The sequence below is a fragment of the Eulemur rufifrons genome, chromosome 1 (genome assembly GCF_041146395.1).
Source record: "Eulemur rufifrons isolate Redbay chromosome 1, OSU_ERuf_1, whole genome shotgun sequence".
NCBI classification, from domain to species: Eukaryota; Metazoa; Chordata; class Mammalia; order Primates; family Lemuridae; genus Eulemur; species Eulemur rufifrons.
Genome location: NC_090983.1, coordinates 62114184 through 62136079, shown reverse-complemented (window position 1 = coordinate 62136079; position 21896 = coordinate 62114184). Strand labels below are relative to the sequence as shown.

The 21896-nt window shown below is 34.6% G+C and overlaps 1 pseudogene; it reads left to right on the top strand.

The window, feature by feature from the left end:
* The first annotated feature begins 20901 nt into the window (after positions 1 to 20901).
* On the top strand, positions 20902 to 21487 carry LOC138387392 (ubiquitin-conjugating enzyme E2 R1 pseudogene; annotated as a pseudogene).
* The last annotated feature ends 409 nt before the right edge of the window (positions 21488 to 21896 follow it).

Sequence of the window (21896 nt, the reverse complement as noted above, 5' to 3'; positions counted from 1 at the left end):
TAAGTAAACTCACTATAACTCTTGATATAGCATTTTCCAAATAAGCAGAGCAGGTTATGCCTTCTTTGTTCGTATGATAAATGGCCCTTCGTTATTCCAGGGAATCTTAACTTGAGTTCCATGGACCTTAGATAGACCATGAATAGAATTCAATGTATTGTGAGTGTGGATGGGAGTAAAATTATATCTTTACTTCTACTATCCCTTAACTGAAATTTAACATATCTTTCAAAATTCAGTGTAGGCTGCGAACCTTAGTATCATTAACAGAACCTCCGACTTCGTCACCAACAGAAATCACAGATATTTTTATAACAGGTTTCAATTTTTACAGATATCTCAAAAACATTTAGGTTGTTCACTTCTTTGAGTTAGGATAATTATTAGAGCCACCACTAGATCTTGTTACTTAATGCATTAATGAAGAAACACATATATTTGTAGATGAAAATTTTATTTTTATTTTTTAGATTACTATATTTCCCTACATATTATATTTCATTTTATGCATTTGAAAATGTTCTCTGTGAAATGGTTGTCAGACTACCAAGGAGAATGAATGAAAAATATGCTAAGAACTCCTGGGAGACATCAAACTTCTCCTGCTGTGTGATGCCTCTGTAACTTTTCCAGGGACAGCTCTGTGCGTTCATTGAACTTAATTTACAAATTGCGAATGGCACTTACCAGATTCAATCATGTTTCCTGCTTCTCCTCTAGATTGTGAGCTCCCGGAGGGCAGAGGTGCTCTTTCTAGCATAAGTGCTCTAGAGCTCAATTGCTTGAGATCCAGACGCCAGATGACTCACTTAAACCCAGATGTGTCACCTAACCCTATTTTCATCAGCTATTAGCAGAGTGACACTGGACAATATGCTTTAGTTTCCTCAATTATGAAATGAAGATTATAATAGGAGCTACTTCCTATATTTAAGGATTATGTGAGTAAAGCACTTAGTGCAATACCTGAGAAAGTAAGCACTAAATAAATGTTAGCAATCATCATCTTCATCCTTATTATTATCATCAGGAGCAGCAGCAACATCTTCATCAGTGGTGGTGGTGGAGGATGTAGTAGAGACAGTAAAATCTTTGCAGCTTCAGAGGCCAGCACAGTACTGCCTGGCACATAAGAAGCACTCAATGTTTGCTGAATAAGTGAAATAATGAATGGAGTCATTTTTTCTTTAACACAATTAGTATAAACCTGCACTCCAAATCTGAGAATATAGATACATAAAATTATAAATCAACCAACCAACAGGTAATTTATAGGATCTCTGCTATATGTTCCATGCCACGCTGTGTGATCCCAGGTTCTTTTACAACTCTAAAGAATTTAGGGTATTGCAGGCCGAGGGAAAAACAAAGCACCCCTACACACACACACACACACACACACACGCACACACGAGATGAATAAGATGTGAAAGTGCGAAGTCTTTTGAGATACCTCCTTGTGGAACTGGATGACTTCTGACTCTTTACAGAGAAGCATGAACACACCAGTCCAGCATCATCAAATTACATTCCCATGATTCCCCTCCCAGTCTCACTCCCCAAGAGCACTATCTTCTTCCCCACTCATTTCATAAGCATTACCTCTTCCCACCTTACCACACCTTGCCCATGGAATTGTCTCGCTTCCTTGAAGAACAAGAAGTGTGAAGAGGAAAGAAGGAGATAATTCATGGAAGGGGTATTATGCAGAAGAGAACAGAAGAAAAAGGGGCTATAGAGAAAAGGCCTTGGGGAAAGAATATATAATATTTGGAATCTCTGGTCAACTATGAGAAGAAAATGTTGGCCTTACCATATCATACTAATTAAACATTAGTTTAGAAAGTTTAGTAGAAAAGTCTTTTGTTCTAGTTCTATCTTGTCACCATTGTATGATCTTTATGATCCATGACCACTTAACCATCTTTTGGAAAAATTAGGTAATCTCTCAGGATCTGACATTTCTTTTTTGTAGAATAGTTTAGACCAGATGATCTCCACAGTTCCTTCTGTTACTAAGCTTCAAGTTTATTTATATCTCTTTGTTCAATTTATTGTATCTTCTATGCAATGATTCTAAAGTTTTTTATTGTCCTTTTAATGTAGGTATAACCTTTATATCATTTATTTGTCTGTATAGAACTTGATTATAAATCCATTACATTGTGTATGTAATATGACATGTTACCTAGGCTCTGAATTGTTTTACTATCATTTTTATTTCCTAAAACAAATTTCCATGGATAATTTTAAACTCAGATTAGGTAAAGATATGAAAGTACTTTACACCCATGCAGAAGCTCTCCACTGAACAGTTCTGGCAACAGGCAAAACTGTAATCTCTGTTCTGTAAAGACAAAGCAAAAAAGCAACAGAGTACACAAACACTTAACAATTAATGAAATTTTAAGAATGACTTACATCAATTTGTTCACTATTTCTTTTTTTTAAATACCATATTTTCTGTATTTCTGATACATGCATACACATGTTCTTACATCTTTTCAGCCATTCTCTTGACAGATGAGAGTGTTGTTGCCATTCCTGTGGCTATATACAGTGTCAGATGTGCATAAAAGAAATCAGAAGAGATTGCCACCTAATCTGAGCTATTAGCGTTGGTAAAATCACATGAAGTTTACATTAATATTCATATTCTTAAAAGTCACTTAAAATGTCCTTTTAAAGTTTTCATTATAATTAAGTTATGAAACAAAAATAACATGAAATACAGTTATGGATTTAAACACCCATCCCTGGACAAAAAGACTGTATTTCTATATTTTTGCTGTGAAAAAACAACAAAGAGATTTTCAGAACTTCAAGATTCAAGATACTTACAGATAAAAATGTGTTTCATTTTCTCATTGAGACATATCCAAAATATTTGCTGGTCACGTACTAGGCAATGCAATTAAAGAGAGTAGAGATTGCCAAATTTCTATAAAGTAGATAATGGAATTCTCAAAGCTAAAAGAAATCATGATCTATTCTGTGCATCACAAAGGAATATCAATCAGATAATAAAGTTTCATCTTTCGAAGTTTGACTTTCAGGAGATGACTTTCAGTGATTCAATGAAGACATTCAATGAAGAAAAAAATAAACTTCAAATTTAACCAAATAAGAAATAGAGAAATATTGTCTCAAATATGCCCCCAAATTTAACCACCAATTCTAAAGCTATTAAAGATATTTAATTCCAAAGTACCAGTCCTGAAATGAGGTGCTTCACTTGATGCCATTTATTAATGCTTCTGCCTCCTTGCCACCTTTTATCATTTTAAAACACAAGTCCCTTAAGAATGTCTGTAATTTCTTTTCCAAATATTTAAATATGCCTGCAGGAAAAGTGAATGTAAGACTTTTGCACAGTAAAATTTTTCTCAAATATTCATACAAAAGATTTCTAGTTACAACTAATCCATACATTGTTAATGGGTTCTATGGACCATTAATTTGTCTGATCAGCTGAAAATAAGCTTAGCAGAAAGTGCTATGACATGGTTATTATTCCTGATAGTACAGCTAGCCACTTTCAGATGCTTGAACAAAATCATTTGGAGACGATCTAAGACAGTGGTTGAACAAATCATTTAGAGAAGATGTAAGGCAGTGGTTCTCAAAGTGTGGTCCCTAAAACACAGCATTAGCATCACCTGGGAACTTGACAGAAATACGCAGTCGTGAGATCCATCGCAGACTTTCTGAATTAGAAACTCTAATGATGAAGCCCATCACTCTGTAGTTTGACAAGGCCTCCAGGTGTATCTGATCCATGCTAAAATTTGATAACCAGTTATTTAAGGAAAAAGTATGACGTCTATAGTGATCTGTATTTTTTTTTCTGGTTCTTTATGCAAGATTAAAATAACAAGCATTCACCAAAGCTTGCAGAATTGAGCTTGTTAGAAAGAAAATACCCAAAATGACCCTCTCAAAAATCAGTCTTTGGAAAGGTACATCAAAATTGAACATGATAAAAGGACATGATGTTGCAGGAAAAAACCTTACACTCCCCCACCCTGAGTGATTCAAAAGCATCTTTATGTCAGAATGCGAAGGTAGACTAAAACTTTGATATTTCTACTGAAGAAAAAAGTGCTATTTAAGTCTAGAAATAATTAAATAATATGGTGGTTAATGATTGTGGGTATATATTTAATATAGTGTTTTTCCTAGAAAAATCTAGTAATAAATTAAAGATATGTCATAATAGATGATATGTTAGAACTGATGAATTATGATAGGAATTAAAATGCAACAAATGTATATTGAACATATATAGATAGTGTACTTTACAGCAGGACTTCTCAGAGACTTGGATATTATAAAGCTCATTGTGAAGTCCCTAAAGCTTCCAGTAATATGCTCGATTTTTAAATTTTGAACATGGAGCCCATTCGTTTACAGAGAATCTTGGCAGAACATTGGTTTCATTGAATTTATTTTTGTAAATTTGTTTGGATAAATAAATAATAGATTTATTATGAGTTCTAAAAAGGAGATATGGATGCCAGAGGCAGGGGTGAGTCACCTTCCTAAATACCTAAGCATTCTGGTCTGACCTCAAATAGAACAAAGATGACCTCACCCAAACCTTCCTTTCATTGGTGCTTTTGTCAGAGACAAAATTTTGAACTGGATAGAAAAGAGACGAATTCCATTTGATTTGTTAAATTTGTGCCCAAACTGTGGAAACTCATAGGAAGCTTTTCTGAGCAACTGCTACTCTAAACAAGGGGCCCTACAGGAGTATAACGAATAAACTTCATTAGCAGATACAGTATCTCAATGCCTTGATGAGTGTCCAGCATGCTGCAGTCCTCATCAAGCATTTACCTCCAGTAGCCCCAAGAAAAGTGAAAGTATCCCATGGGCTGGACTCTAGATCCTCATTATTTCTCTGGTTTTACTGAGAACTACTGTCTTAGTTAATGAAATGCTTACTTACTAGTTAATGAAACAAACTAATTTTACTTAAATATCCTAATTATAGTAACGGAAAGGTCATAAAATATTTTTCACTCTACTTAGTTAATAAAATAGAAACAGTGCAAATTAAATAAGATATTTAGACCAGGCATAATGGCTCATGCTTATAATCCCAGCACTTTGGGAGTGCCAAGAGGCTGAGGTGAAAGGATTGCTTGAGGCCAGGAGTTCGAGACCAGCTTGAGCAACATGGCGAGAACACATCTCTACAAAAAATATTATAGAAAAATTAGCTGGGTGTGGTGGCACATGCCTACAGCCCAGCTACTCAGGAGGCTAAGACAGAAGAATCTCATAAGCCCAGGAGTTTGTGGTTGCAGTGAGCTATGATGACACCACTGAGCTCTGGCCCAGGCAACAGAGCAAGACCCTGTCTATAATAATAATAATGATAATAATTTATTTAAATTCTTTAGTGAATATATCATCACTGTCACCACTAAACAAAACAAATCTGAAAGCATATGTTTGATAATGTTTCAGATAATAAAGATTGAACTTTGCTTAATGCTATCAAATTTATAGAATAAACGTTTTATTTATCAAACTTATTTCCATGGCATTACAATGACATCCAGTGGCTGCCTCTTTAAATTAATATATATTTAGACACTTTATACTTCTCAAATAAAGAGTAATTTAATCTTGTTCTGAAATTTGTCCTCTGTGCATTTCAAGCTCTTATATAAGAAATCTATAGTTTCAAAGGTCACCCCAGAGGAAAGATAAAGTTTGAGTAAGAAAAAATTGTATAGTGAGCAAATTATTCCCAGCCTCTTTCTGTCTCAACAGTAAATTCACCCTAAGGGATGAATATGACAATATAATTTAATTTCCTCATTTTTAGTTCTCCTTGAGGCTACTCTTCCTTATGGACACCTAACAAGAACTTCAGAAGAGCTTATCCTGTGCTGCTTTAATTTCATTTATACTGGTCAATTAATTATTTACCTACGAATCAGTCTCGGTTTAGATCCAAGATACCTTCCTTACAGTCATCTATTGCTGCCACAAAAATACTCTTAGAAAGCCTTGGGAGGGCCCTAACTTATCTGCCCTCAAAGAATATATTTTTAACCTTTTTTTTTTTTTTCTATTTAGAGGATTTTAAAGGGGCTACGTTAGCAACTGCCGCAATGTACATATTCTGCTGGGATTTCGTTAGTCTAACTTTTTATAGCAATGCAAAGTTAACAGAGCACAAGAATTTGTGCACATTTCTTTATAGAGCAAACTTTCCATCTAGGTCAAACATATGTTTCTTGGAGAAATTTTCATTTATGACCTCACCAGTTTTCCATAATCATGACTGACTTTTTTGATAATTCCAAATAAATCTTACCTCTTTTTTAAATGAAGAAGATGGCATATAGGAAAATAATAGGATGATAGAAGAGATAGAAATAGTAGCTTTTGATAAAATGTCAAGAGCAGAACAATTTATTAGGGAAAAATGTCTGAAATGATAAATAAGATTCAAGCTTATTAATCATGTGACTCTGGGAGCAGAAAAATAAAGTTCAAATTCTTGTATAATTTTAACCCAATGAGGCCCTGAGACTGCTAGATAATGATCAAAAAGTAAAATAAAGGGAAGGGGGAGTTAGTCATATTTTACCCATTTCCAAGAATTTTACAATATGACAGTACATTACATATACATATTTTATATATATCAATCATACAATATAACTTACAATAATGCTTTAGGAAAAGAAAATATTTTTAACTATGTAGTTTTGGGCTATAGAAAAGATCATGCCATTTTAAAGCACAAAGTTGGTAATCATATTTCAATAGTTATGCTATTTGAAGAACTAACATATCATCTGTCTGCTACTATTGGGAAACACAGTTTTCTCTATCAATAAATTTTAAAATTAAAGTTTGGATTACTAAGTGCCAAAATATGTTCTTGTCTTCCTACAGCCTCAGGGCCACATGTGGCCTTCTGGATCCTTGAGTGCAGGCTTTTGACCAATCCCTTTATTAGAAGGATTTGTTCTGTGAAATTTGGATTCTGTCAAGGGGCCACACTTGGGGATCTGGAGGGCCACATGTGGCCTTGAGGACGCAGGTTCCCCACCCCCTAAGCCTGCAGTGCTGCCCTGCTGAAACAGTGAGAGACAGACGAAAATATGTTCATAAAGAGAAGTTATTCTCAAGACTTAGCCTTGGTTGCTAGTCAACTGATCCTTTTTTCTTTGTAAGGATGGTAAATGCTTTGTTAAAAGAAGGCATTATATCTAATGACTATAATTTTATATATACATACATATATAAATTCAAATCAGTCTAGTCTTTCTTAATCCTCATCTCACTACTTCCACCCTTTTACTGTATATGGTTATGGAGTGACTTCACTAAAATACAAAGGGAAAGGCGTTTAGGTTGCATTGCTTTCTCAGTGTTCCCGGGCACGACTATCACTGCCAACCATGTTCCAGCTGGAACCCAGTAATCCCTTTATGAACTGTTAGGTCGTTGGGATGAACATTTGCTCCCCACACCCAAACCACAGAATTGCTTGGCTTTTATGGTATGTGTTGCTGCTTTTCATAGTTATTCTGTTTCTTATTATTTTTCTCTCCTATTGATCACTACCTACTTTGAAATCTTTGCTCTGTTTCAATTGTCATTTAATTATAATAATCACCTGAATATCTTCTTCCAATAGAGTAGATTGGCACTATAATTTCTGAATCATTTTTCATCCCCAAAGTTTCTCCTTTTCTAGAATGTCATATTGCATTACTCTAGAAAAAACCTCAGAGGGTGTACAAATCAGAGGTCTGTGCTCAAGGTATCCTTTTGCTGAAATTCTAAGTTGTACTTTCCATTAATTTATGGGCATCTTCGGGGTGTGTATTCATCACTGCCATCACTCTCAGAGAAATTTACAATTTGTTCTATTTAATTACATATTGATCAGTTAGAGATATTTTCCCTCTATGATCCATGTCCTGAACAAGTCCCCTCCTGTCTAATTAGAGATGCTTACAAACAGAGCCTCTTCTAAGTTGAGTAGGGCAGTAGGCAAATATTTTATTCAGGGCCCTTTTTATGTCTGCTACATGATTTAAAAATGTATTATAATATTTATGGGTTTATGAAAGGTACAGTGATTTATTATAAAGGTTATTTTTAATAGCGTACAGAAATGAGGCACTTATCTATTTATTTATGGTCCAGCCAGTACACACAAGGATTCTTTGTAATGTTCAAGCACCATCTCCCTCTGTTTAGGTTCATGAATAATTTTTGTGAGTGTACTATATATTGTCAAATGACTGTTCTAGGCTACATGCATATTTTCTACTTTCAGAAAAGAAAGTGGGCAATCTTATTGTTAATCACAATGTTGTGGCTTTGGGGAACCTGTTTATACTGAAACAGTATCTTGTTTCTGCAATCTTAATATCATTGACTTAATGATGGTTACATTGTTACTTATAAAACTGCATCATTCATTATGCTGCACATGAATACTAGTTTTCAATGGCTTTCTAAAAGTGTAACTGAACATCATTGACAATTTTCCAAGATATGCAGGAAAATATGATTAATAATTTATTTTCTGGTCATGTTAAATTTCCTTTTGGGACTTTATTGCTTAAACTATACATCTTCCAGTACGTCTTCTCTATAACACAGTAGGCTACAAGCACTGCATTCCTAGAATATGTCCTCTCTCAGTGCTGGCCACACTGTTGCCTTCCCACATGGCCACAAGCAGGGAAAATCGGCAAGAGTCCATATGCAGAACAAAAAGGATATTCTATTTGCACAATGAATACCCACCCTTGACTGTCAGAGCTTAAGATTAAACCAGAAGACATGATGTCACCCATCGATGAAGGCTAAAGACACCTTTGTGGGCCCATTGACATTACAAAGTAATAGTCTTGAATGCCCTCAGAGAAGATAAGTGTGACGAGTTCAAGAGGACCACCTGACACATAGTACAGAGCCAGGGGAGCAAGTAGCATGATAGTCACAACTTTAAATATAAGGATACAGATCCTTATCCTGAGACTGAAAGATAGAAAAGGACATACCATGTAAATAATAATCAAAAGGAAGTAGTGTAACTATATTAATTATTATCAAAGTATAACTTAAGGCAAGGAGAATTACTAGAGATAAAACGGGGCATTTAATAATGATAAAAATCAATTCAGTAGGAAAATATAGCAATAATAAATGTATAGTCACCTATTAAAATATCTTCAAAGAATATTTGAAGTATGAGATTGCAAGTAAAATATGTGATTATGCATTTACTACTGAATTCATTCATGTTTTTAAAATAGTGTGTTAATTTGACTTTTTAAGTATTTGACAAGCATATTACTTGCTATCCACCTCCCCTCTAGTTTGGTTTCCCATTCCCTGAACTGGGAACTACTGGTTTAAAAGAACACATTCACTTTGTGTGAAGCTGTTGATTGTAATTCACGTAATTGCCACCAGATGGTAGTGGTTATCTGCTTTAAAGTGTATACCAAACAATAAAATTTCACAAATGTCAGTATCAAGCAAAGATGTGGAGAAACTAACCACTTGTTGTTTAACATCATAACCTACTGCCGTAGAATATTTTATTTAACAAATATTTTAAGTACTTAATACACATCGATCTATGAGGAATTAAGAAGTGACAAAATTCTCGCCTTCAAGGAGATTATGAACACTAGTGAAACATACTGATGAGTCTACAGGAAATGAAAATATTGTGTGACAAGAACCATGAGAGAAGAGATAGAGGATTTTATGTACTCATATAACATACAAATCTGATCTGACTTAGGTTAAAGAAGGCTTTCTGGAAGGCATGGTTCTCTATAACATGTGACTACCGCCACCTAGTGGAAGCCCTTGACTGCAGACAAAAGTTATCAAAGAAAACTAAAGGATAGTAAATTCACTGGCAAACAGCTGGAGAGAAGAGTATTCCAAAAGGAGAAACAGCATGCACAAAACCCCAGAGGTTATGCTGCGTGTGTGTGTGTGTGTGTGTGTGTGTGTGTGTGTGTGTGTGTGAGAGAGAGAGAAAGAGAGAGAGAGACAGAAACAGAGACAGAGAGAGGCACAGAGAGGTACTGAAAAAGATTTATTATGGCTTAATACAGAAAACTAAAAAACTCAAATAATTTAATTAATGTGGAAATATAATCTGCAACAGTATTTACATTAAGCATATAACCCCCAGGGCCGGACTAGTTTACAAGTACTGTTTACCAAACATTTAAAGAATGAATAATTACTACTTATTACTCCTTATAGACTTGTTCCAGCAAAAAGAAGGTGAAAAAAGATGCTAGGATTTCCAACTAATTTTGTAAGACTAGTAAAATCCTATTACAAAATTAAGTATAAAAAACAAGCTTATAGATTTAGGACATCGAGGTTCCATTCTGGCATGTCAAAAGCCTACAAGTCACCACTCCATCCTAGTAAGTAAAAAGCTGAACAAACTATCAAAAAAAAAAAAAAAAATCAACAACTCTTTTCATATCCTTCAGAAAAATATGATCACAGAGCAAGCCACTGCCTCTTTGGAGAGAAAGACAGGCACATACAGAGAATCACAATATAACGGCCACAAACAGAAACTTCCGTTGGAACAAGTACTGGGCTAGAAAAACCTAAACTGTAATTGATAAGTTGCTGGAGGCCTAATGAGGAAAGCCTGAGAGATAAAAGCTCCAGAAGGACCCCATCGTGGGAAGGAAGAGGAGAGTGTACTTTTCTGAGTTTTAACTCCGGGATCTCTACCAGGTTCTCACTGTGAAGATTAGAGAAAAATCCCCTTAGGCTTCTAGGAGGAGGAGGGGAAAAGCAACCACTTTGAAATACCTCAGAGCATTCTGTTCTTCTTAATAAGGCCTGCCCTCAGGAGAAGCTATTTTACCAGAGCCTGGTCTACTGGGGCTTTGCAGGAACCTAAGCAACATAGGGAAGGACAAATTCCTAGATCCAGCCCCCAGCAGCCATTCTGTACTACCTACTGGGGGTGAAACAAACAAATTTAGAGCACTTGTGAAATTCATAGCCCAGGGGCACAGGCTCTCTAAAAGACTGAGATTCAACCACAGGACTGTGGAATGCTTCCCCTCCTCCCACAACTGACCACTACATCACTAAAGGGCTTTGTACCGGGGTTCCTTTTACCGAACACAGAATATCTGTCTTTTGACAAAAAATTACAAGGCATACTTAAAGGCAAAGAAAACACAGTTTGAAGAAGTAGAGCAAGCATCAGAACCAGGCCCACATAGGGCAGGGATGTTGAAATTATCATACTGTGAATTTAAAGCAATTATGACTAATATGCTAAGGGCTATGATGGAATAAGTAGACAGCCTGCAAGGACAGATGAGTAACATAAGCAGAGAGATCAAAATTCTAAGAAAGAATCAAAAATAAATACTAGAGATCAAAAACACTGTAACAGAAATGAAAAATGCTTTTGACGGGCTCATTAGTAGACTGGACAAGGCTGAAAAGACAATCTCTGAGCTTGAGGATATGACAATAGAACTTCCAAAACTAAAAAACAAAAAGAAAAAAATAATGAAAAAAATTGGAACAGAATATACAAGAACTGGGGGACAACTAAAAAAAAAAAAAGTGGTAGAAATGCACGTATTGAAATACCAGAAAGAGAAGAAAAAGAGAAAGGAATAGAAGAAATATCTGAAGCAACTGCAATTATGCACTGTATAGCAACATGACTACATCCTGGGAAATGCATACTTAGGTGATTTCATCATTGTGAACATCACAGAGTGTACTTCACAAACTGAAATGGTAGAGCTTACTACACACATAGGCTATATGGTATCCCTATTTTTCCTAGGCTACAAACCTGTACAGCATGCTACCATACTGAATACTATAGACAATAGTAACACAATGGCAAGCATTTGTGTATCTAAACATATCTAAACATGGAAAAGGTATAGTAAAAATAAAAGGTAAAAAAAAAAAATGGTACACCTGTATAGGGCACTTATCAATGGAGTTTGCAGGACTGGAAAGCTACTCTGGGTGAGTCAGTCAGTGAGTGGTGACTAAATATGAAGGCCTAGAGCATTACTCTACACTACTGTAGAAGTTTTATACACTGTACATTTAGGCTACACTAAATTTATTAATTTTTTTGTTTCTTTAATAATAAATTAAACTTAGTCTACTGTAACTTTTTAACTTTATAAGCTTTTTAACTTTTTAAACTTCTGTAATAACTCTTAGCTTGAAACACAAACAACATCTACACCTGTACAAAAATATTTCCTTTCTTTATATCTTTATTTCATACATTTTTTCTATTTTTTAAATTTTTTATTTATTTATTTATTTTTTTACTTTTTAAACCTTTTTGTTTTAAGTGAAACACAAACACACACATTAGCTTAGGCCTACACAGGGTCAGGAACATCAATATCTCTGTCTTCCACCTCCCCATCTTGTTCCACTCAAAGGTCTACAGGGCCAATAACACACATGAAGCTGTTACCTCCTATGATAACAATGCCTTTTTCTGGAATACCCCCTGAAAAGCCTGCCTGAGGCTGTTTTACAGTTAACTTTTTTTTTGTTTATAAATTCAAGAACTACATGCTAAAATAACCATAAAAATATGTTTAGTATATACATAAATGAGTAACAAAATTGTTTATTATCATTATCATGTATTATGTACTGTACATAATTGTATGTGCTATACTTTTATATAACTGGCAACACAGATTTGTTTCCACCGGCATCAACACAAAAAAGTGAGTAATGTATTGTGCTACAACATTATGAGGGCTATCTCACTAGATGAGAGGAATTTTTCAGCTCCATTATAATCTTGTGGGACCACCATCACACATGGGGTCCATCACTGAACAAAATGTCTTTATGCAGCTTGTGACTGTATATGTTTCCCTCCCAGTTCCTCACTCCACAACTCAAATTCTAATGTTTATTCACCACTGTTCTAATCAACAACCTATTTTCATCTGATAAATTCTGTAACTATTTTGAAATGTTTCACTGAAGTACTTCAAAGGAATATTCATTTTCATATTTTATTTATTCAAAACTATCTCATGTGATTTGAAAAAGATCCTTTTCTAACATGTGAATTGATGTAAGTGAACATTTTCTCAAGGGAATATATATTTAGTAGTCAGTAATTATTCATTTTATTAACTGCCTTTACTAAAAAGAATAAAATTATTTAACCTGGCTTTCTTTTAAACATTTGCCAGAATGTATAGTCTTTGTACTTTCAGTATTTGTAAAAATGTAAGATATAACACAGTATAACAAATAGCATTGCCAATGGTTTGAGGAAGAAGAGGGGTAGTTAGCTAACAATAACAAAAAAGTCTTTATAGCACCATGAACTTGACAGGAAGCAAGTAGGGAGATTCTGACAACAGTACTCAGTGACACATTTTCCAGTCCTTATTTTCTTAAATAAGTGTTTATTTGATTATAAGAAATTAAAAACCACCAAAGTTAGCTAAAATAAAGCGTTCAGAAAATAAACAGTTCAGATCTTATAACCAATTGATTAAATCACAACGTTACATTTCTTAAAAAAAAAAAAAAGAGAACCTTATCGATTCAGTTTATTGGATTAGAATTGGCATTGGAACTAACCTAGGCCAATCAGATTACCTGCCAATCATGTTATCTTTATGTGCACATCACCTTTGCAAAGAAAATTTCTCATACTCAGTTTTAGGGAGGGCACTGTGAATATTAACACCCAATTTCTACCCATGGGTGATTGGTGGGAGATATGTTTGGAATTTCTAATATATTATATCCTTTTTTTTCTTTGCCCTGGCATACATACTCACTTACCTACATTTACAATATTCCAAGTATGTTTCTACCTAAACAGCTTACAACTCTGACTATATAAACAGCTTCAAAGGTATTCAAGTCAAAGACACAACCCAAAGACTTGAGAAATGAAGAAGCAACATTTCCCAGAGTCTGTAATCTCCAGGTTACATCTATTCTTCTTCTATGTTTTCTTGACTGGATATACTAAAAGGTATTATTGTTAAACTCTTAATTAACAGTTCATCATTCCAATACAAAAAACTGTAATAAAATTACCATTTACAAAATGAGAATAAAGACAGAGGTCTCTAGAAAAGAAATTCACACCAGTAAGGAGATTAGAACATAAATTACATACTAGAATACAAGAATTTTAAGGCATTTGATAGGATCAGCAAATTTTCAGGTGCATTCATTTATTTAGTCACTGTCTTGAATGAAACTGAATTCCTTGGTTTGCAAATCTGGCTGCTTCAGATTCTGCTGGGTGGCAGGGGTCTTATCTCCAATGTTCTTTGTGTGTGCATCCTGGGAGGAGTAGGACACTTTGAGCTATTGACAATATTTATATTTTTCTGTACATCAAGCATAGGAAATGTTTGATTTGGGGGCAAAAACATATCTCTGCTGACAAAACTTGGAATTTTTCTATATAAATTTAGAAGGCATTTGATTTCATTGAGGGGAATCTTTTGGCTATAAACATGTGTCAGAGACGTTGTCTTGAGTAGCTTCTCCTGGGATTCCTGCGCTGTTAAGAAAAATCAGAGCTGGCAGACACCTTCTAAATTTCTGTTACTTGGCAGCAACCAGGTTTTGTTTTATTTTTCTACTTTTAATGGATGTTGCCTCAGTGCAGTGACTGAAAAAAAATGTTTCTGGGGTGCTCTTATTTCCTAACATGTAAAATTATGTTTAAGTCTCATGATGCATTATAAATTGCAAACCCAGACTCACAATGGTAGGATTCATCATATTTGTTAGAGGAATAGTTTATGGTACACTCTCATTTATGTCCATGCAAACCTATGTTTTATTTAATTTGATTAACTTTTTCCTTTAATCCCCATCTCACCCTCCACTCTTATATGTTTATTCCGTGATCTTATAGATCTAGGTATTCCTAAGAGAATATAAGTACCATGAGGATAGCAATTGGATCTTGGCACATACTATGTATCTATTAATAATATATGTTAGTTAGTTAATTTGTGAGAGAGAGAGAAAAAGAGAGAGCGAGAGGGAGAGAGAGATGCCAAAACCTTGTGTATATGGCTACACCAGTTGACCCTCCCACTAGCAGTTCTTATTACTAACACTTGGTTAAAAATAATTTCTGATTTTTTTCCAATATGAAAGTAGTATTCTTGTTTTCTTGGATTAATAATGAGCCTAAGCATCTCTTCAAATATCTGTTAACCACCCAGGCTTCACTTCTGCAAATTACTATTTCTCTCTCTTGCTTAATTTTTTCTGTGATCCCCGTAATTTTCTAGTTGATCTGAGAATTTGTTTACATATGCCAAATATTAATACTCTGTTGATTTTGAGTATTTCAAACATCTTCTCTCAATCTCTGTGTGTTTGTATTTTAAAAAATGATTATTTTTAAGGTAGTCAAATCCATAACTTTTCCCATTATGTTTTCTGTTTTCAGGTATTGAGACATCCTGATCTTCTACATAATTAGATTATTCCAAATATAATTTTAATAGCTTTGGAATTTACCTTTTGAATTTAAGTCTTAGCCCATTTGGGGTTTTTTCAATGGTGTAAATTAGGCATCCCAAACTACTTTTCTCCATGTAGTAAGAAAATTTTCTATCATTATGCATAAGAAAATCTATTAATGGCCTTGCTTCAGTTGTTTGTGATGCCATATCTCTCATATGGCATTTTTTATCATCTATATGGGTCTACTCTTGAAATTTCTTTTCTGTTCCATTGGTTATTTTTCAGCTTCACCCCAAGAACAACATTGCATTTATTTATATAAGCTTTATATTCATTCACTATGAGTACAATTTCTTTCATTTCACTCTTCTTTTTCAAAATTGTTTTAGCTACTCTTAGTCATTTATATTTCTATATGTATCTTAGAATCAGTTTATTAAGTTCTTACAAAATCAACAAAATTTTTATTGAGATTACCTTGCATAATAGATTAATTCAGGGGAAATATTAAAATGTTCCACTCATAAATATGAGGTATTTTTATGTGTTGAAGTTTTCTTTTTATCTTTGTTGTAGAAAGAATAACTCTCCCCACCAAAGATGCTCCTATACTAATTCCTGGAACCTGTGACTTTGTTACATTGTATGGAAAAATGTAATTTGCAGATGTGATTAAGTATAAGGACTTTGAGATGGAGGGACTGTCCTGGACTATTGGATAGGCACAGATTAATCACATTAGTCTTCTTTTCTGTGGGCCTAATTTTCTTTTCTTGTCATGTCCTTTCTATTCTTTATATTAACTAAAGTCTATAGTTTATTGAGGTTCTTAGTTTTTACCTAATGTCCTATTTCTTTTCCAGGATACCACATTATATTTATTTGTCATGTCTCAGTTTCCTTTTGGCTATGACAGTTTCTCAGGATTTCCTTGTTTATGATAATCTTGAAGGGTATATCATAGGATATTCTCTACTAGAATTTTATTTTTTCTCATGATTAGACTGGGGCTATGAGTTTTAGGGAAGAAGATCATAGAAGTTAAGTGCCACTTTTATCATATTATATCAAGAGCACATACATACTTTCGACATGATCAACGACTACTGATATTGAGCTTGATCACCTGGCTGACGTACTGTTTGTCAGGCTTCTTTACAGTAAAGTAACTCTCTTTCCCCTTTGCCATGTACTCTTTGAAAGGAAGTCATGATATGCAGACCATACTTAGGAAGTAAGGATTTATGTTCCACTTCCTTTAATGTGAAGTAGCTACACAATTTATTTGGAGTTATTCTTTATAGGACATCTGTCTTGTCTGCCTTATTTATTTATTCATTCAATCATTTATTTATATCAATAATGAATCATGAATATTTATTTTACGCTTTGGGTTATAATCTAATTTACTTATTTTCTTGTCCAAAATTATTTTAGCTTTATCCATTGGGCATTTTTTTTTCAGTTGGCTCCTGTACCTATTTGACATACCCTCATCAGTGTGAAAGTTTGTTGTTGTTTGTTTTGTTTTTAGCACTTTTTAAACTTTCTGATACTATAAGATGCTCCAGGATCATCTTATATATGTTCTACCCTTGTCCTATATTCAACCATTTCCCCAAGGAGCTTTAGTTTCTTTTATTGGAAAATGGTATTATGATAGCAAACAAGATTTGGGCTCTAGGTGTGTCTGTTGCTACTGAGGTGTCATTTCTTCTAGGATATCTCAGCTGACAGAGCAAAGAATTATATGTCTGTCTACTAACATATACATATATACATATTTATAAACATAGATATGCAGACATGATTGGCGCCTATAAGACTAAAGGCAAAAAGTATTGCACATTAGTACTATACTCTAGTTGTAAAATTGTTTTCCGTGGGGGTACAGGCTAATAATTCTGATCCTTCTATATAGGGGTACTGAAATTGAACAATTTAATGAATAGGTAGTAAATGGTCAGAACCAGATTTCTCACTGTTTACAGATTAGTAAGGGGATTATCTAGTAATGGGTTCATTTTGGAGGCATCAGTTTAACAATGTAGATACAAATGCTTATGTATAGAAATATTTTTTTCTGTTTTATTCTTTCGATTTTTCTTCCTCTTTTTCAATCTTTCTGAGTTAAATATTTATTTATTTATATTTTTATTCTTTCTTGTTTTCTGATATATTTGAGGCTTTATCTTTACTTTTTAAAAATACTGCTTTACATACAATCCAGATGTTTGGCACTGAGCTCTAAGTCATTATTGCCCTCATGACTTATTTCTCATCCTAAGGATATATTTTTTAAAAGTTTCCAAATATGTGATATTTTGTATTGCTTTTGACTCTAGCTGTATTTCACAGAGAACATAGCTGTCAGAGTATGGTTCATCCATACCACCTGATGACTTTGAATGTATTCATTTGAAATGCAAAGCTTGAAATGCAGCTTATCTGAGTCTTGGCAGCACACCTTATGCTCTCTCAGGATATGGGAGTGTATAGGAGGCCTCAAAGGAGCAGCTATGAGGCCACCTTCCACTTAGGTCTTTATCTGCCCTGAAAGGCTATTGTGAGACAGTTGCTCATCATCTCCTGGGTCTGATGGGTTATGATGCTCTCTGCCCCACCTCCTTTAGCATAGAACAACAGAATATAAAACTAATTACCTGCAATCTAGATTTGGCTCCTTAGCAAAATGATATCCCATACTCACATTGGAGTCATTCATCCCTTTTGTTTCAGTATCGTCCTTTTTAGTGTGTTGAACAGGGACCAAGGAAGCTGGCACCTGTGGCTCATTCTTCTTTTTTACTATCTATGTAAGTAATAAACTCTCTAAATCTAAAAGTGGCTCTTTGTATCTTTCCCAGTTGAAATTGTCAGGCCTTCCCTGGTCTTGTTTTGTGAGCCTCCATGATATCCTTTCAAATTTAATGTTTAGTATAAAATTCATTTTTGTCAATATTTTGTGTATGATCCAAATATACATATATAATCTGATGTAATGACTTTCTACAGATGTTAATTTAAACTTATTATGCTCAAGTGCTTTTCATGTCTTCCATACCTTTGCTTTTTCTTCTATTTCATCAGTCTTAGCATGAGATGGAGCATATTAAAATCCCCTATTGTATTTGTTGATTTCTGTGTTTCTGCCAGATGTTCTATCAGATTTTACTTTATATATTTTGAGGGTAAGATATTATTTATACCTATATTCATAATTTTTATATGTTGTTCACATATTTTTTTCCTTGTACTGACATAATATGCTTCTTTGTTCCTTACCAGAAATGTTGCTTTCTTTTGGTGGCTATTTGCTTGACATATCTTTTCCTTAATTTCAGAATAAGCAAATTTATCGAAGGAATACATGTATTTGTTTAATGAACTTAGTCTTTAATAAAAAAAGATTAGTTTCTTTCCTGATTCCTCTTCATCTCTAACTTCCACTATTATCAGGCAAAAAGTCTGAACTATGTCAGCTATTTCTCCCAGTATTTACCCTCAGAATTCTATATAATCATCTTATTTTGGTATTTCTTATAGGAATATGAGAATTTAGCTCTCCTACAAAAACTCTAAGACCTATCCCCCACCAAAAATATAAACACATAAATTTCCTTCCTAAATGTCTATGTTGTCTCCTAAAATTTCCAATTTGCATTATATAGTATCATCTACCTTTTAATAATGATATAACTGACATCTAATATATGAAGCTACCTGTTGTTACATTCCCTTTTTCACACCGTATTTATTCTGTAATCAACATTTGTTTTGGTGTTTATTTTTCTATGTTCCTGAAATTCTCTCAGAAAGCATTGAAAGTCTCATCTGAATGCATACAAATATATTCATTTTTCTATTAGTTTTATTTTCTTTTTGGAGTCTTTCTCTCTAGAGCTACAGGCTCCTTTGAACAGCTTTCTTGCAAGGCCCCTCTTTACCATCTTCCTAGAAAGTGACCTTTCCACTCTCCTTTCCCTTGCACTGGATTTCAGATTTCCATTTTATTTTCTTAGTGATCTGATTATCTATTGCTCTACAACAAACCATTCCTAAAACAATAGCTTAAAATAAATATTCTATTTTTTGAAGGTCAGGAATTAGGAAAGGGCTTGGCTAAGGGATTTGTCTGTAATGCACCCAGTGACATCTGGAATGGCTTGGGCTTAAGGTTCTACTTTCAAAATGGTTTGTTCACTCACATAGTATATTAATATTCTTGGCCTTTTCTACATTTCACAAAGTTTCCCATTCTTCACTGCCTTTCCCTATGGTTCAGTCTCCTCACAGCATGGTAGTAGAAGCTGGTTTCTGAAGTGGCAGCTGCCTTACCAGTTAAGGGTTATTCATGGAGCTGGCATGCTTCCCTTGTACAATATTCTGTTAGTCAAAGCAGTCACAGAGCTTGCCAAATTAAGTGGGCATAGAAATAGACTCTGACTCTTGGTGAAGGTGTGGTAAGTTCATATTGCAGAGAGTACATGAGATGGGAGACATTATAGTGACCTGCTTTGCAACTTAAAATTTAAAATTTGCAATTTATAGTTTATTTCTTTAATTTTATAGATCATAGTCTCTAGTAACTTCTAAGTAAAGGCATATCTAAAGGAAAAATTTTGAGGGTTTTCTTGACCTCACTTTATCTTAAAATTTATCCTAATATTGATGGATAATTTGGCTAGGTATAAAAGGGTAAGCTCAGGATCATTTACCCTTAATATTTTAAAGACATTGGTCTATTATTTCCTAGATTTTTTGTGCTTATCTTGAGATGTTCTATGCCACATGTTTTATGATTGTTTTATGTAATCTTTTTTCTAGATAGATTTTGATTTTTGTTCTGTTTTGTTCTAAATTTCATGATGATCTACCTTAATGTGCTTCTATTTTTCTTCATTGACCTGGAGCATTTGTGGTCCCATTTACCTTGGAAACACATATCCTTTAGTTGTGGGATAGTCTATTATTTCTTTTATAATTTTCTTCCTAGACTTTTAACATAATCTTATTGGAGAAAAATACAGACAGAAAAGTATAAAAGTCATAGTTTTATAGCTTCATAGATTTTAAGAAAGTCAACATACTTATGTACCCAGAATCCAGATGAAGAAAGAGTGCAGTATCAACACACCAAAATCCCTTTGCAACTCCTTCTAATCATCATACTTCCAAAAGTAGCCACTATCCTAACTTCTAACACTGTAGGTAAGTTTTGTCTATTTGTGAACTTTCCATACATGGAACCAAACAATATGCATTCTTTTGTATTCGGTTTACTTTGCTGAACTTTATATTTATGATATTCAATCATGTTGTTGATTATAGTTTTGGTTTAGTCATTCTCATTGGAGAAGAGTATTTCATTTTATACATATGTCACAATATATTTATGCATTTTACCATGAATGGACAACTAGATTTCAAGGCTACTTCAGGGCACAACTCAAGTTCCCCATCGACTACCCTTACTCCCCGCCAGCCTTTTGGTTTCTGATCAAGATGTGGCGCCCTAACATCTACGAGACAGGGTACGTGTGCATCTCCATCCTCCATCCCCCAGTTGACGACCCCCAGAGTGGGGAACTGCACTCAGAGCCATGGAACCCCATCCAGGTCAGGACCATCCTCCTGAGCATGATCTCCCTCCTGAACGAGCCCAACTCCTTCTCACCAATCCACGTGGATGCCTAGCCTATGTACAGGAACTGGAAAGAGAGCAAAGGAAAAGACCGGAAGTACACAGACATCATCCGGAAGCAGGTCCTGAGGACCAAGGTGGACACGGAGCGCGAGGGTGTAAAGCTGCCCACCACGCTCGCCGAGTTCTGTGTGAAGACCAAGACCTGATGAGGGCTCGGACCTCTTCTACAATGACTACTACAAGGATGGCGACAGGGAGGAGGCGGACAGCTGATTTGGGGACCACGAGGATGACTCTGGCAACAAGGGGTCTTTATAGCCGAAATAAATGTACAGAGTTTTGCCTCAAAAAAAAAAAAAAAAAAAAGGTTTTTTTGAAGTTTCACTGAAAATCACTGACATTAGGCGGATTGATCAATAGGAGAAAAGGCAAATAAATTTATGTAATGTGCATACACAGAAACCTTCAGATTGAAAACTCAACCCCCTCCTCCATTTGAGTACAGAAGCTTATATAGCATCTTGAGGTTACTGAAAGGATTCAAGCTCAGAACATGGCCAAAAACAGTTTATGGTGGTAAATCAGGTTTTGGTGGCAAGATAGGATATGGTAGTGGGAGAACAGGAGGCTTGGCTAGCAAATGTGGTCTTCTGATGTAGATGAAACCTCACAGGTAGCAACCCTCAGAGAGAATATGGATGGTAAATATTTCTTTCAGATCTTTTAG